Genomic DNA, 17,845 nt, shown 5'->3' with positions numbered 1-17,845 from the left:
TTTACAAACGTCTCTACAGCAACTGGATCAGCTTTCCTAAACCGTTGATAACTATATTTAACATCTGTTGCAGCACAAAAATCTTTGAGTTAAAAAATTTTGTGCATCATGATATGAAAGGGCATTCACCTTTTTGCTAACATAATGCCCTTCTAGTAATGAGGAATGAACAAAAATGTTGTCTATGGTTGTTCTACTGTTCCCTTACACTCTCGTTGGAAAGAATACGGTTTGCATAAGATTATATGAATTAAGGAGGTCTACTAGCATCCTTTTCCTTGCACAATCACTTATACAATTAATATTAATAAAATAAAGAAACAGAGAAACGTATGTTGTATACACGGACGAACTTTTTAGAAACAAGAAACATGTTTGAAGAACGATCATCTTTAAAATACTTGCTTAGTCGTACATCGATGGATCAACAATACATTAAACAGGGTACAGTTCCATGTCCATTACGAAATTGCTCAATAACTGCGTGCATAAACTCAACAATCTTCGACCACTATGAACCATAAAAATACAATAGAATATACTAGGCGCCACTTAGCTGTTAACACGTAGGTTCAGGCTTACAGATACGTGTATTACTAACTGTTAGAGACAACACTGTCAAAGATTAAAAAAAGTATACGAAGATTCACAGATCTACAGCCAAAGAGAATAGGACCTATGCTCTAGTCAAAGTTGGTAATAACGTCAATACTGTCAACAAATAGCGTCCATAACATCGATGTCACCTAAAAAACGAGACAGCAGAACCTTTCTGAATTCAAGTCTTTTTCACAGTCATAAAAAATTATGGTACAAAAACAAGGCCGCGAGAGTTACTCAACCGAGGCTTTCTCTCCCATCCCATTGTCTCAGCGGAAAGTCCCAAACAATTGTCCGTGCAAGCGCTCTTTCATATCAAAACAATTCTTTTGTTCTATAGATCTCTTTTTGGGCCTTTTAAAAACACTATATACGACTCTCGTGTGGCCGCACTGCCTCTGTTTTCACAGTAATTTAATTCTACACTTCATGACTGTTTTCCTGCCTAATAGTGCCAAATGAATAACCAAATAGTAAGCACCTATACCGTAATGCAGATCACCACAGTAAAAATTATTTTTCGTGGTTTTGTCTTTTTAAGCGGTGACTAACAACTGCCACTCTCTATACTGTGACTAACAAAGAATAAAAGGCCAGATATCATGCTTGTCAACATCGCTGCGAACGTAATGTGATCTATATCTATAATCTATAATTTGGAAAATATTTCGAGTAGATTTCCCCACCATGTTACGGTTCTGGGGGAAGATTTTAATTTGCCGGATATAGACTGGGAGATTCAAACGTTCATAACGGGTGGCAGGGACAAAGAATCCAGTGAAATTTTTTAAAGTGCTTTATCTGAAAACTAACTTGAGCAGTTAAACAGAGAACCGACTCGTGGCGATAACATATTAGACCTTCTGGTGACAAACAGACCCGAACTATTTGAAACAGTTAACGCAGAACAGGGAATCGACGATCATAAAGCGGTTTCTGCATCGATGATTTCAGCCGTAAATAGAAATATTAAAAAAGGTAGGAAAATTTTTCTGTTTAGCAAAATTGACAAAAAGCAGATTACAGAGTACCTGACGGCTCAACACAAAAGTTTTGTCTCGAGTACAGATAGTGTTGATCAGTGGACAAAGTTCAAAACCATCGTACAATATGTGTTAGATGAGTATGTGCCAAGCAAGATCGTAAGAGACGGAAAAGAGTCACCGTGGTACAACAACCAAGTTAGAAAACTGCTGCGGAAGCAAAGGGAACTTCACAGCAAACATAAACATAGCTAAAGCCTTGCAGACAAACAAAAATTACGCGAAGCGAAATGTAGTGTGAAGAGGGCTATGCGAGAGGCGTTCAATGAATTCGAAAGTAAAGTTCTATATACTGACTTGGCAGAAAATCCTAAGAAATTTTGGTCTTATGTCAAAGCGGTAGGTGGATCAAAACAAAATGTCCAGACACACTGTGACCAAAATGATACTGAAACAGAGGATGACAGACTAAAGGCCGAAATACTAAATGTCTTTTTCCAAAGCTGTTTCACAGAGGAAGACTGCACTGTAGTTCCTTCTCTAGATTGTCGTACAGATGACAAAATGGTAGATATCGAAATAGACGACAGAGGAATAGAGAAACAATTAAAATCGCTCAAAAGAGGAAAGGCCGCTGGACCTGATGGGATACCAGTTCCATTTTACACAGAGTACGCGAAGGAACTTGTCCCGCTTCTTGCAGCGGTGTACCGTAGGTCTCTAGAAGAGCGTAGCGTTCCAAAGGATTGGAAAAGGGCACAGGTCATCCCCGTTTTCAAGAATGGACGTCGAACAGATTTGCAGAACTATAGACCTATATCTCTAACGTCGATCAGTTGTAGACTGTAGGAACACGTATTATGTTGGAGTATAATGACTTTTCTGGAGACTGGAAATCTACTCTGTAGGAATAAGCATGGGTTTCGAAAAAGACGATCGTGTGAAACCCAGCTCGCGCTGTTCGTCTACAAGACTCAGAGGGCCATAGAGACGGGTTCCCAGGTAGATGTCGTGTTTCTTGACTTCCACAAGGCGTTCGATACGGTTCCCCACAGTCGTTTAATGAACGAAGTAAGAGCATATGGACTCTCAGACCAATTATGTGATTGGTTTGAAGAGTTCCCAGATAACAGAACGCAGCATGTCATTCTCAATGGAGAGAAGTCTTACTTCAGAAGAGTAATTTCAGGTGTGCCGCAGGGGAGTGTCATAGGACCGTTGCTATTCACAATATACATAAATGACCTTGTGGATGACATCGGAAGTTCACTGACGCTTTTTGCAGATGATGCTGTGGTGTATCGACAGGTTGTAACAATGGAAAATTGTACTGAAATGCAGGAGGATATGCAGCGAATTGACGCATGGTGCAGGGAATGGCAATTGAATCTCAATGTAGACAAGTGTAATGTGCTGCGAATACATAGAAAGATAGATCCTTTATCATTTAGCTACAATACAGCCGATCAGCAACTGGAAGCAGATAATTCCATGAATTATCTGGGAGTACGCATTAGGAGTGATTTAAAATGGAATGATCATATGAAGTTGATCGTCGGTAAAGCAGATGCCAGACAGATTCATTGGGAGAATCCTAAGGAAATGCAATCCGAAAACAAAGGAAGTAGGTTACAGTACGCTTGTTCGCCCACTGCTTGAATACTGCTCAGCAGTGTGGGATCCGTACCAGATAGGGTTGATAGAAGAGAGACAGAAGATCCAACGGAGAGCAGCGCGCTTCGTTACAGGATCATTTAGTAATCGCGAAATCCAGTGGAAGACTCTGCAGGAGAGACGCTCAATAGCTCGGTATGGGCTTTTGTTAAAGTTTCGAGAACATACCTTCACCGAAGAGTCAAGCAGTATATTGCTCCCTCCTACGTATATCTCGCGAAGAGACCATGAGGATAAAATCAGAGAGATTAGAGCCCACACAGAAGCATACCGACAATCCTCCTTTCCACAAACAATACGAGACTGGAATAGAAGGGAGAACCGATAGAGGTACTCAGGGTACCCTCCGCCACACACCGCCAGGTGGCTTGCGGAGTATGGATGTAGATGTAGATATATGGTGGTTCTCATAGCACAACTTGAGTGAAATGACAAAATGCTATTTTCTAGCCACCGGGCATTACTCACAGACACCGCATAGATTATGTGGATTTTTCACAGTAAAATGGCGGAAAACTACGATCAGTATGTAAAAATATTACCATTTTGGTATGTTGCCAATGAATGTACCCCGAGTACATTCGGAAATCTTCACTATGTACATACAACCTTTCAGTGTTCAGTCTATCAGCTTAATCATCACTCTATTTATTAATAATTGGTAGAAATGTGCACGTCCTTTGCATAAATATCTTTCGCTCATTGTCTTGTATTACCAGATAATTTATTCGTGGTTCACATTTCTGGAATAATAAATATTTACATTGTGAAAGCTACGCTTATAATGATTTCAGGGAGTTTACCATGTAACATCGTATAGAAGGTTCATAAAATGCTTCACTTACATATCCCAATGCATACGCTTTTTAACAATATTAATGGTTAAAAAACGATTAAGTTCAGAATCTGAACACAAGAAAATTAAGCTGCGTGATTTTTTCCACTGTGTACAATTTCTAGAGATTGATAGCTGGGAGGATACGAAATAAAAGAGGTCTAATAAACCTATGTCCAGAAATACATGTTTTCCATGCTTGAGACCATTTATTCAGTCATACTTTGTTCTAGAGGGCGGTACTGTTCCTCATACGTCATGCCCCCGCACCCTCTCGTGACGTAGTAACTGGTAGTGTTGTGTCCATTCATTTCTCTTGCAGACTCACCTTGTAGTGGATGTGATACAGCGTTGTACACTATGGTTCCGTATTCGAATCGAGAGCTTGCTGACATGGTGTTTACTGACGGAAAGGCAAATGGCAACGGGCGGCGGGCAGCAAGGTCGTACCAGAGGACTTATCACCGCCAACAACCAGCAAAGTGCTCAATGTTTGTATTAGTGTTCCGGCATTTCTCTGAGACAGGGTTGTTTCAGGAAGCAGTAAATTATGAAGGACGTACCCGAAACGTTCAGACACCAGACTTGGAGGAAAATTTGACCAACACTGTGGAAGGTACCAGGCAGATGGCCTACCAGTACAGTATGAGACAGACGATCGTGTGGAGGATTCTCCATGACAACTGTTACTACTCTTATCCCTTACAGCATGTGTAGGAATAACTCGCAACAGACTTTCGACATCGGGAGCAGTTTCGTCACTGGTTTCTTCAGCATGCAACCACGATTCCGGGATTTGTGTCATCTATTCTATTCACAGACGAGGCCACCTTTACGCGGAGTGGTATCTTCAACTTTCGTAAGTCATCTGCGAGATAGTATGCAGAACCCCCACAGTATGGGGATAGTGAATCATCAGCATAGGTGCTGCCGGAATGTGTGGGCATGGATAATTGGCGACCGTATTTTGGGTCAAGTCTTCCTTCCATGTCGCCTAACAGGCCGGAACTATCGGCATTTCTTGCGAGTGATTTGCTCCCCTACTGGAAGAAGTGCCACTGACGATCGAAGAGTTATGTGGCTGCTACATGATGGTGCTCCAGCCAACTTCGCCGCTAACGTAAGGGACGCATCTCGATCGTATGTTCCCTGGTTGATGGATAGGACGAGGGCGTCCAGTTGAATGGCGTGTTGTACCCGTGAGATTTCTGGTTATGGGACCATCTCAAAAGTATCGTGTTTGCGGAGCCCATTCCACATGTGGAGATACTGGAGTAGCGTATTCATGCTGCCTTTGACACTGTTCGGATGCAGCCTGGCCGATGAGAAAGTGTAAGACGGAACATGCTATGACGCGTACACGCATGCATTGAGGCACATGGAAACCATTTTCAGCAGATACTTTAATTGTGGCTGCATGGTAAAGGGCGTTACAGTCTCTGTAACAATGTATGATTCAATAAGTGGTTTCTAGCATGGACACCATGCACTTCCGTAAATAACTTCATTAGACCTTTTTTGTTCCGCATCCTCACAGCCATCGATCCCTAGAATTTGCACACGGTGGATAAAAATCAACCTGTATTACTATTAGAATTTCAAAAAGAGTCTCTGTAGTCTATTACAAAAACTTTTAATAATCTGCAAGTAGACATAAAACACGGAATTGAGAAGACCACACCGGTTCAACTTTTTAGCAACTTTTTTCCCACTCAAGTACAATTTGTTGACTGTCTAGATAAGAATTTAAAATAGTCAGGAAATATCTAACCCTGACTTCCTTGGTGTCGGCAGTAGTCGTTTAGGCAACCGAAATGATAACTACCAAATACTCGTACCTATTTCCATAGTATTCCTCTCTCCACAAAACTGTCAGGCATAACCACGAAAATAAGAATGAACGGTGTGCCCTACACTCGACTACGTTCCTCTCTGTCAAGGGGAATTAATGCCACAGGGGTAAGATTACTGGAATCCAGTCTGTTTATATCTACGTAATAACAATATTTCCACGGAAGTACGGATACTGTATTGTCAGATACCGGGAGTCCTAACTACGTACCGTTAGTTCGGAAACTAATGCTGTGCAGTGAAGTGTAGGCAGTTGCTGTAACAAAGGCTCCATGCACGTACGCCTACCAGGTTGTTCCTCGTCGCCTCTGGAGTTAACATTGCTCTCACCATACAGAAGATGGCGGCGAACCAACAAATGGTTCACATGAGATGACAAACCGACGAAAAAAACGTTACAATTTACAAGCTACATCTTAAGACGAACAGCGAACAAGTGTCGCATTTTTGTAATGCAAACACTAGTTGGACATTAGAATTATAAGAGCTGACAGCGCACTGCTAACAAACGAGTAGGCTATTTTCGGCATGGAGCGATTACAAGCACGTTGCCGGAGACATTTTCCATTTCCCGTCGCGTCCGTTAGTGATGAACCCTTCGCAGGAGGCATATTAAGCGCCGCTTAAACCAGCCTCGACGTTAAACTTCTTGTCAGCTGTCACCGTGATCATTTCACAGGAAGTTTCTTCTTACTATCAGCAACACAACTAAGGCAACATATTTAGTACCTATTTGTTCCAGAGATATTTTCAGCTTCACACGAATAATGCGCACAAAGAAGTAAAAAGCTGACATACCTCAAGAACTTGACACCCTACCAAAAATGGCAGTTTCAGTAACAAGGGAAGTAACACAGTTCAAACGATTAAACCCAAATAAAAAATTATATTAAGAGGAGTTGTGTGTGTTCTGTCATCCATCAAGGTCAGTTATCTGTCGACCTCTGAATTTGTGCACGACAAATATCTGAAGATTAACGAATCAAAACACTTGAGAAGCCCAAGTGGGTGAAGACTCAATATTGTGTAACAGTTATGACTAACAGGCTCACAGGAGTTATAAATGTGTTATTTGGCAAGAACTAAACAATAGCTTGAAACAATGGAAGTGACCACTAGCAATACTGACGGTCATCTTGAAGTGATTAAAACGCAGCTAGGATCTGGATAATGTGAATGTAATGGTTTTTGCTATTGAAGAATTGCAGTGCAGATACACCGCAATAAAATAGCATGTCCACATTTTGGCCTCGTCAAGTGTGCATGCACTGCTGGAAAGACTGATTCTGAGCATCATATGGTTTGGTGTTCCTTGTTGGAAAGTAACATCTTGCGAGTGATAAAAGGAATGCACAGCATACGTCCTCAAAAATTCTGACGCAGCGGTTGCAGTAAACCTGTGATTACCAAACATGGTAATTACCTCCTGAGAGGTAAATGTAATTTTCTGGGGTGGGGGGGGGGGTAAAAACAAAACGGTTTAAGTGTGTTTTGGTAACGACTCCTCATTTTCTTTCAAATATCATTACTATTATCATTGTTTCGTTAGACCGTAATACCGATTACTTAACGTTACCAATAATTCTTTTTTTTTTTTTAATTCAAGCATTAACACGTGACACAATGTGATGGAGCTCGAGGAATGAATTTATGAATAGCATTTACCTTACACAGTCCACCATCTACACTCATGATTTGTACCGTGCATCGAAGACAGTAGAATTTTGACATATACCTGACATATGCTTTAATATCTCATAAAAAAATTCTCAGATTTTTGGTAGTTCCCGTAGTAGACCAGAAAATTCTCCATTATTCACTTTGCAACAATAAACGAACTGACAGACAGCATACCATAGCAGTGACTACGTAATGGCTACTACACTGCAGTGGGGTACAGAGTATTTTGATTATTATTCGCAGTGATCAGACACAAAGCACTGGCAACCTGGAGTCTTCCAATTCCTGCCAGTTCAGAAATAAGGAGTCCAACAATCAAATAATTTACAAAGAGCAGGCCCAATGTAGTGCACACATCTTAACATGGTTTATTTTAAATGAGGGTGCAGAGTGTGGACGAATGAAGTGCTGCTAGTGAGATGAGTGCTGTAGGGGGAAGCGTGTTTTGTAACAAGTATATAGTCTCAGTGTGGATACTTAGCTCTCACATCTGAGAAGGATTAGTAGGCAGCGGTCACGATGCACCGAGAATTACTTCATCACTCCATAAAAAAGGTTCTTAGAAATAAGCAGTACTAATTACTGTCTCTTTCACTCATTGCTTAAGGGTTTAATGAAACAGCTACAAAAACTAAACATCGTTTATCTTCCATCATTTTAAAAATGAAAGTGTGCAAAGAAAATTCTTTTTCATTTAAAGTTCAGTTAGGCGCTAATGTTGGTGGTGAGGGGTTGGAGTGAAAGGGTACCAGCTGATATCTGACTGCATTCAGGGGCCACGGCCTCACGAATTGTATCAATAATTTGCAAAGCATACTTCAAATAGGTTTCTGATACGAAACCGACTGGTACCTGACTATACTAGTGTATCAATGATTCGCTTTAGCACATCCCACATTAATCCACTGACGGCATTGAACCCCCTACTATAAGCATGGGTATTAAAAACATTACGATATCTTCGTATTACTACGCTCTCTAAGTAAGTTTAAGAGAAATCTGAATTACAACCTTCCTCCCTTTTTCTATTTATTACAATCCAATACTGTATCTAGTTTCAGGTGAAAGCACGATTTCATTTGTAATTCGAATGAAGATGGAACGCGCAATATTTCCAACTCCCCTCCCCCCTCCCTCTAGCGAACTACATCAAGACAATGAAAACTGTGTTTTCAAAATTGGTACCTTTAATACCTATATGAACAACAAACTGACCAATTAAATATTTACTTGAAGGTGGATGAACGTTGGACTTTACATAGAGGCAGCCTCCACGGTTCCAGGAAGCTGCGCGCGATGAATGAAACACGCACAGTCGTACCAGACGAGCGCGTCTATCAACCAGAAAGTAAACTCAGAGGGAGCGACTACTGAATGGTGGGAAAGAGGAACAGAAATAAAACCGGAATAAAAAAAGGTGCCGTTTACAATTAAGAATCAGCCCCACACCCATTAGCAAGTAATCCCTAGAGGTAATTTCGGACGGCAGAGGAGTCATTCCACGACCCGGTGGCTTTCCTAATTGCCGGAAGGTCAGCTCTTGACTATTGATTCGCTGGTGCGAGCGGAAACGCTGTCCAGACGGACGTGGTACAAAGGGTACAGCCTGACATGTGACGACTACCAAAAGCAACACGACGTACTGTAGAACTGCCACACAAGCTAAGTAAGGTGACGAGATATAACCAGCGTCTGCTGTTCACAGAACGCAGTACAGTGTGCGATGATATTCTAAGCTCAAACATGGTGAGGGATCACGAACAGAATCACCAGCTGCATATCAACTAGCACTGATTCGGGGTATCAGACAAAATTTGTGACTGAGTGGATGGGAGGATGCAACATGTTATCGCGGATGGAGAGGCATTGACAGGGAAGTGTATTGTTCATATTGTCAATTAACGACATGGCAGACAGCATTAATACTAACTTCAGACTTTTCACAGATGATATAGTTACCTATAATGAAATACTATTTAAAAAAGATGCACAAATATCAGGTAAGATCTTAAGAAGGTTTCAAACAGATGCAAGGATGGAAACTTGTTTTAAATGCTGATGTATGTAAAACTGTGGACTTTACAAAACGCAGAACAGAAATATGCAATGACTACAATAAGAATAAGTCGCAATTGGACTTAACTGATTCGTAAAAATACCTAGGTGCAACAATCTATAGGGATATGAAATGGAACGATTGATAGGCTCAGTCGTAGGCAAGACCGATGGCAGATTTCGGTTCTTTGTCAGCATACTAGGAAAATTGTCTAAAAAACAGACCGCATACAAATCCATTGTGCGATTTGTCGTAAAACACTGTTCAAAAGTTATGGACCCATACCAAATAGGCTAACAAGAGATACTGAACGTATACAAAGAAGGCAGAGTACAGAATTAGTGGTGTGCTGCTTGACACAATCACGTCGATTAAATACCTAGGCGTAACGTTGCAAAGCAATATGAAATGAACGTATAGGAATATTAATAAGGAAGGCGAATGGTCGACTTCGGTTTACGGAGAGCATTTTAGGAAAGTGTGGTTCATCTGTAACGAAGACCGCATATAGCACACTAGTCCGTGCTAACTGTTGAGTACTCTTGGAGCGTATGGGATACGCGCCAGGTCGAATTAAATGAAGACATCAGATCAATTCAGAGGCAGGCTGCCAAACAAACAACACGCAACTACCACGGAAATACTTCGGGAACTCAAATGGGAATCACTGGAGGGAAGGTGACGTTCTTTCCGACGAGAACTACTGAGAAAATTTAGAGGACCGGTATTTGAGGCTGACTACAGAACGATTCTACTGCCGCCAAAGTGTATTTCGCATTAGGAGCACGAAGATATCATTAGACAGATTAGGCTCATATGGATACATGTAAACAGTCGTTTTCCCTCGCTATATCTGAGTGTGGAAGGCGAAAGGAAATGACTAGTTGTGGTACAGGGTACCCGTCACCACGCACCATATGGCGGCTTGCCCAGTATGTATTTATGTATGTATGTATGTATGTATGTATGTGTGTATATGCAGATGTAAAAGAACGGCGAAAATGGTCACAGGCTTTTTGTTCCGTCACTGGAGACCATCACAGAAACGTTTAGAAACTTGAATTGGCACACTCTGAAGATAGACGCCAACCATCTCACGAAATTCTACCTACAGAATTTTAAGAACCAGTAATAAGTTCCGACTCTAGAGAAATTCCTCTTCCCTCTACGTATCGCTCTCTTAAGGATCGTGTAGGCAAAAGTAGACTAATTACCGTGAGCAAAGAGGCAATTAAGCAGTCATTCTTCCGGCGTTCTATACGTGAATGGTATGGGAATGAGCTCTAACATGTGGAACCATGCTAAGCACCCTGAGCAATACATTTCACAGTGGTTTGCGGAGTATGTACGTAGATGTAGATAAGAACTCACGCTGGTTGGCCTTTAAGGTTATTTATTTATGCTCGGCTGCTCCCACGTTGGATTAACAACGGCTGGCCCAGAAAGGGCCAAGAAATTGGTCATTGCCTTTTAAAAGGAGCCAACCTGAGATTCGCCAGAAGTGATTCAGGGGAATCATGGAAAACGTAGCTCACGTTTTGTTTGCAAATACAGCGCTAGCATCGTCCCGCACACACTGACATCAGTTTTTCGACCTCGCATATTTCATTAAAGTTTATTTAATTATACCATTTCATTTTTTTGGTCTAAAAACGTTTTAATAACTCAAAGAGAAGCGGATACTCACTGACCTACATCTACATAGCTACAACGCAATCACACTCAAGTGCCTGTCAGAGGGGTTCATCGAACCACCTTCACAATAATTCTCTTTTATTCCAGTCTCAAAAAGCGCGCGGAAAGAACGAACACCTCTATCTTTCCGTGCGAGTTCTGATTTGCCTTATTATAATGATCTTTGTCCCTATATAGGTCGGCGTCAACAAAATATTTTCGGATTCGGAGGAAAAAGTTGTGACTGAAATTTCACGAGAAGGTCCCGCCGCAACGAGAAACGCCTTTGTTTTAATTATGTCCACCCCAAGTCCTGTTATGTCCGTCGAGGATGACTGGTAGCACTGTAAAGCTAGAAACTGTGCAGCTGAGCTAGTAGCTTCGATTCGATCTACAATAAAGTGAACCGAATTTTTTAGGATTCAACTGACTTAACGCAGTTGTAGATGAAGTTGTCAGCATTGTAGTATCCGATTAAACATTGAAACTTTCGTAACTGTACATTCTAAAAAATAAATGAAGCGGTATTCCAGTGCTACTGCATTCGTCAGTGTGAGACTTTCTTGAAAGTTTATTCGATGAAGAACATAACTATGTGTTCACTGTCATCATCCTGCGATCTCTGGCCGTTAGACCGTGAGGTACCTAAATAGGTTGTTTCATCTCCTTCGAGTGCTTTCCAGTCTCCTTGAAGTATGCAAAAGGGTAAGAAATTTTCCATCTCACCCCAAAAACGCAGTCTTGGTCTACTACATGCACTTTTCTCTGAGTTTCCCTATAACACAGCTCTGCAAATTACTCCTTTAGGCATCCTCACCATAAGCCTAGACAAATTTATCAGTTTCCGCCTCATGTTGTTTTCACTCGGATATCTATCCACAACATCATATTTTTCTGTGTTCGTACATCGGCCCCACCCCGTTCTGCCTTTAAAGGGTCTACATATACTCATTACTCCTCTTTTGAAAATGTCAAATTTCTTTTTAACCATCTTCCTCCAGTAATCACTTTTTCAAAGTCATAGAGTATATACAAGGGGTGTGCGAAAAGTAATGAGAATGACAACACTGCGAATTATCTGGCAACACTGTGTCGTTCCACTTGTTTGACCGGTGTGTTCATATTCCTCAGTCCAAATTTCAGCTCCGTACAGCCACCAGGTGATTTTTGTGAGCGCCATGGATGAAGTTGTGTTTTTGTTGTGCGTTACGAAAATGGAACAGCGGAATTCAGACCAACGTTATGCCATCAAGTCTTGTATTAAAACTGGGGAATCCGCAAATGTGACTTTCGAAAAGTTTAAACAGGTCTATGGGGATCTTTTCTTATCAGGAGCACAACTCTTTCACCCGCACAAATCATTTTCGGAAGGCCGAGAACACGCAGAAGATGAGCCTCGCTCTGGGAGAACATCAACTTCAAAACTTACGAAAAAGTCGAATGTGTTCCTCCAAGCCAAACTGTCAACCTAGTGATGAAAAAAGATGTCATTTAACGGCTCAGCAAAAGGAAGACTCGAGAGAGACCTGGCAGTGCAGACAAGTGGATGCTGCATCACACCACCTCATGTCGGCCATTTCAATCATGGAATTTTTGACCTGAAAAGACCTTCCTGTCTTTCCCGATCTGAGTCCTTGCGACTTTTTTTCTTTTCCTGAAATTGAAGGAAGTCTTTTGGACGCCATTTTAGGACTCTGGAGGACATTGAAAAAAAAAAGTGACCAACATTTTAAAGATCCTACCAGTTCAAGCCTTTCAGTGCTGCTGGTGTCTAGCTGTCAAAGGGAACTACTTTGCAGACGACAATATAGTTGTTGCAAAAAAATAAAGACTTTGGTAGATGAAAATTCAGTCTCATTACTTTTCTCATTACACCCATCATAAAGCAAATGGTAATACTGCAAACTTTCAGTTACATTTTGCATGCTGCGGCTCGGAATCTCAGTGTACTTTCTAAATTAAAAAAAATACTATTCTCTCTTTCATCATCATCAGTTATCTGCTATATTGGCAAGTCCTTTGCCTCTCCATTTTCTGTGATCCATTGCTTCCTTCTTAAGGCTGCTGTATGTTGTACCGTCCATCATGTCATCCAGTATCTGGAATCTCTTCCTCGCTCCCTTTTCCCTTCTACATAACCTTCTGAAACTGTTTTTATCAGTCCGTAATTCTTTCTTAATACATGCCCAATCCAATTTCTTTTTCTTCGCTTTATTACATCTAGTAACTGTCTTTTCCCTCCCACTCTTCTCAGTACCTCTTCATTTTTTACTCTGTCCATCCAACTTATTCTTTCCATCCTCCGCCATGTCCAGATCTCAAAAGCCTCCAGCCTTTGTGTGTCTTCCTCATAGTCCATGTTTCAGCGCCATATAGAAGAACACTCCATACAAGACATTTTATGAGTCCCTTCCTGAGTTCTTTGTCCAGACTGCTGCAGAAAATTCTCCTTTCCTTATAAAACGCCTCTTTTTGCCATTGCTAGCCTTGTTTTAATTTCTGTGGTGCACTTCCAGTCGGTGTCTATCCTGTTTACAAGATACTTAAAATTTTGCACCTGTTCTAGTATTTCTCCATTCAGCATAATTTTTATTTCCTTATTTCCTCCTAGTGCCAATACTTCTGTTTTATTTGTGTTAATTTTCATTCCATATTTTTTCCATTAATTCAATGGTGTCCACCAAATTCTGTAATTCTTTTTCCCCTGTGGCTAGAAGGACCATGTCAACAGCGAACCTCAAACACGCTACTCTTCTTCCTACAATTTCTACACCTTTGTCATCTAATGAGCATTGGCTCAAAAATGGTTCAAATGGCTCTGAGCACTATGGGACTCAACTTCTGAGGTCTTCAGTCCCCTAGAACTTAGAACTACTTAAACCTAACTTACCTAAGGACATCACACACATCCATGCCCGAGGCAGGATTCGAACCTGCGACCGTAGCGGTCACGCGGTTCGAGACTGTAGCGCCTAGAACCGCACGGCCACTCCGGCCGGCAATGAGCATTGGTCAATCATATTTTCCAAGTAGAGGTTGAAAAGAGTAGGTGTTAGACAGCATCCTTGTCTTACTCCTTTTCCTAGTCCGATCCAGTTTGTACTTTCTCCTCTCACTTTAATTGAAATTTTTTGATTAAGATATAATGAGTTTACAAGTCTTCTGGTTTTCCATTCCACTCTCTTTTCCCTCATTACAGTCGCCAGCTTGTCCCAAATCACATTGTTAAATGCCTTTTCTAGATCGATGTAGCACGTATATAAGTTTCTTCCTCTTTCAACAAACCTTTCTCCCAAGATTTGTAGGAGCCCTATTGCATCTCTGGTGCACGTATTCCGTCTAAAACGAAACTGCTCCTCGCCAAGATTCTCCTCCATTACTTTTTCAAGTCTTTTATTAAATATTCTTAACATCACTTTGGCTGCATGTGAAATGAGGTAGACTGTCCTGTGCTCGCTGCATTTCTTTGTTCCTTGTTTTTTCGGTAATGGAATCATTACTGTTGTCAGAAAGTCCTCAGGCCATTCACCAGTGTCATATTTTATTACATAATCTCAATATTTCTCTTATTCCATCTTAGTTCAAGCATTTTAATATTTATCCGGGTATCGTATCTGTACCTACCGTTTTGCCATTTTTCATTGCAGCTATGGTAGACTTTACTTCTTCCATTATTATGGTTGGTCCTTTCTCGTCATCACTTACAATGTTGTGTGGGTCAAGTTCCAGAGTTCCTGGTTTGCTATTTGTATCCTATAGCTCTTTTAGTAATTCTTTGCATCTCTAGAGGACATCGTCACAATCTTTGTACACTACCTCTTCGTCTTTACTCAAAATTTCCATAGTAGCACTTCCTGCACTGTTTTGTTCCCATGTCATTCTCTCTGTAGAGCCCTCTTTAAATCCAAGTCAGTCTGAATGCGTGTGGCGAACCAAGCGTCCAGGCATCAGAACGTCTCCGCTGATTTGAAAAACTATGTGACTCGGTGACTAAGTGGGTGTCAGGCTGCATATCCAAAGACGCACGGTTCAGTTCTCAATCAACGCTAGGATATTTTCTGTTATGCTTCTTGCATGTAGGCAGTGTTTTGCACTTGAAAAAAATATACCAAGTCCATGTTCAACTATAGGTCCTTCAGAAGGCTGAAGCAGAGAAGAGAATCCCACCTCCAATAGGAGATGGGTAGCAGAGAAGGGCACTCTACAAATCCGCCTTAGGGTTGAAGACAACTTACCATACCATCAGCAAACACTGGAACCATGTCTTGCTTCATATTGGCATCGCGTATTTGATCTTCCCTTAGTTTATTAGCAGCCGCATGTTCGCATCTGCTGTCCCCTGTGGTACGTAGCAAACATCGTTTTGGTAAATATGCCGATAATGTTACTATGTGGTTCCAGCTCACCCTCGTGGCAGTTGAAAGTGTGTGTTTCAGAACCTTGCCACTTTTCGCGGCAACAAAAAGACGGCCGATTCATAACCACCTGCAGGTATTCGACACCACACTGATCGCCCTCCATATTGCCACCCTGGAAAAGACTAGTTGGGTACTATTGTATACTATCTGCGCAGACAGGCCCCCACAAGATTTGCCAATAATCGTCCGCTTTCACAGTAATTTAAACGTGATAGAATCATTTTCCAACAATATGTTAATCAACGTTTAAACAAACAATGGTTTCAACAAATGCAGCAAGGAGAAAATTCAGTATGACAATGTGACCGAATGTATTCAAAAAGGTGGAAAACTATGTACCAGGTTGTTAATCCACTAACCAGATTTGGTCAGTGAATAACGACACGGGGTCATTGGAAATGGGGCATTATCTCTCAGTGTAGAAAGATACGTTTCGTGGAGTTTTCCAACAAAATACCCCAGTGCATCTGTAAACTCAGTCTGTTGTATGATACTAAAAGATATTCGACGTTCGAACATGATGACGTACCTGTGGAAATAAAAGCTTTTCTCAGAAATTATGTAAGAAACAGCTTACTGTGAAACGCAGCTCTTACTTCCCGCAGGTGATATCTCGCACATAAAGAACGCAGATGAACATGCTAGTTCCGTACTCCTGGATTTAGAAAAGGTTGTAGATGGCATGAAATGGTGCCTCTGAAACGTCTGTCATCGTCTCTCAGTGGCGAGTCACACAGCAATGCACACTGGGCAACGGAATTGAATGATCACTTTTTTGAAATCCCGGAATTGTCTTCCACCGCGATGTATAAATTTGAAATTTGGTTCGAAAGTGGCCGCAACCTTTCTCTATAATGGCGCGAAGGACTGGCGCCCTACGAAGTTACTCTCCGCCTCAGCGATGCTTCAGACAGCAAGATATCGACACATGCGGAAAAAAGGATAGGGCACAGAAGTTCATCTGAGCTGTCAGGTGGGTTAATCATGTTACGTTGTCACGAAATTTTACCGCTGTTCTGCCCATTGCCACCGTGGACGTGCCATACGATGAGAAGCTCCTCACACCCAGTCTTACCCTCATTCCATCCCCCTCTTACCCTCATTTCATCCCTTCTTTGACGCCTATGCGATGAAGGTCATAATTGCGACACCCAGGCTCCAAATCTCGCGGTTCTCGTATAGGTGACCGAGGAAAACATTTAGGAGACACCGCCGCTCAAATTCGACACGAAATGCCTTAGAGGGTGGCATAAATGGCGTCAACGAAACCACCCCTTCGCTCGACAAGTTGATTCCCACACATTTTGCGCTCGAAAACGACAGTTCACGGTGCGATGAGCAACAGGTCCACGTTCTTGACAAATTTGGCCACTGCTGCCGCCCTCTGGGCGTTTCTACCACACACTGAAGACACCGCGTGGCTGCCATCACACTGAACTTGATTTCACCGCTTTGGAGTGCAGCAACAACTATTGCTGTGCCATACAGGGAGGAACCACTAAGGACGGTTCAAAATGATTCGATCAAATTTTACGTGAGCCGAAGCAGGGAAGTGGTTTTGTGCTTTTCATCCCTCCTTTTGCGCGCCGAGTTGTGGCCTGGTGACGGAAAGGTTTGGCATTGACACATGATGCGTGAATGAAATGGCAAAGGGTCCGTCTGAGATCACCCCTTTCGGCTACATCTTCGGTGCCACCAACGCAATGTCCATAGAGTAAGGTTACAACGAAATTCCATTTTCCACAGCAAAATGTGTGTGAATCAACGACCCAAACGAAGGAAAGGTTTCATTCACGCCCTTTATGTCACCCCCTGTGGCGTTCTCGTATCGGTTCTGAGGGCGGTGTGTCTGAAATATTTTCCTCCGCCGCACATAAGAAAACCGTTTGATTTCTAAGCTGGGCGTTGCAGTTCTGACTTCCATAGCAGAGGAGTTAAAAGAAGGGGTGAAATGTGGATAAGGAGGAGTGTGACATCCCTCCCATCGTCAGACACGTCCACGGTAGTACTGAGGATAAACTTATTGAATTTTTCTGCCTACGTGACATCATTAACCAACCTGACAGCTCACATG

At 41.8% G+C, this 17,845-nt stretch overlaps 1 protein-coding gene across 7 annotated transcripts in view; it reads right to left on the bottom strand.

The window, feature by feature from the left end:
- The window catches only part of LOC126175652 (DNA ligase 3), a 644,184-nt gene that overhangs the window by 368,192 nt on the left and 258,147 nt on the right, over positions 1-17,845 (bottom strand). The window lies entirely within an intron of this gene.

Source organism: Schistocerca cancellata, chromosome 3 (assembly GCF_023864275.1).
Source record: "Schistocerca cancellata isolate TAMUIC-IGC-003103 chromosome 3, iqSchCanc2.1, whole genome shotgun sequence".
Classification (NCBI taxonomy): domain Eukaryota; kingdom Metazoa; phylum Arthropoda; class Insecta; order Orthoptera; family Acrididae; genus Schistocerca; species Schistocerca cancellata.
Note: the sequence above shows the minus strand (reverse complement) of the source record. Positions and strands in the feature narration are given on the sequence as shown.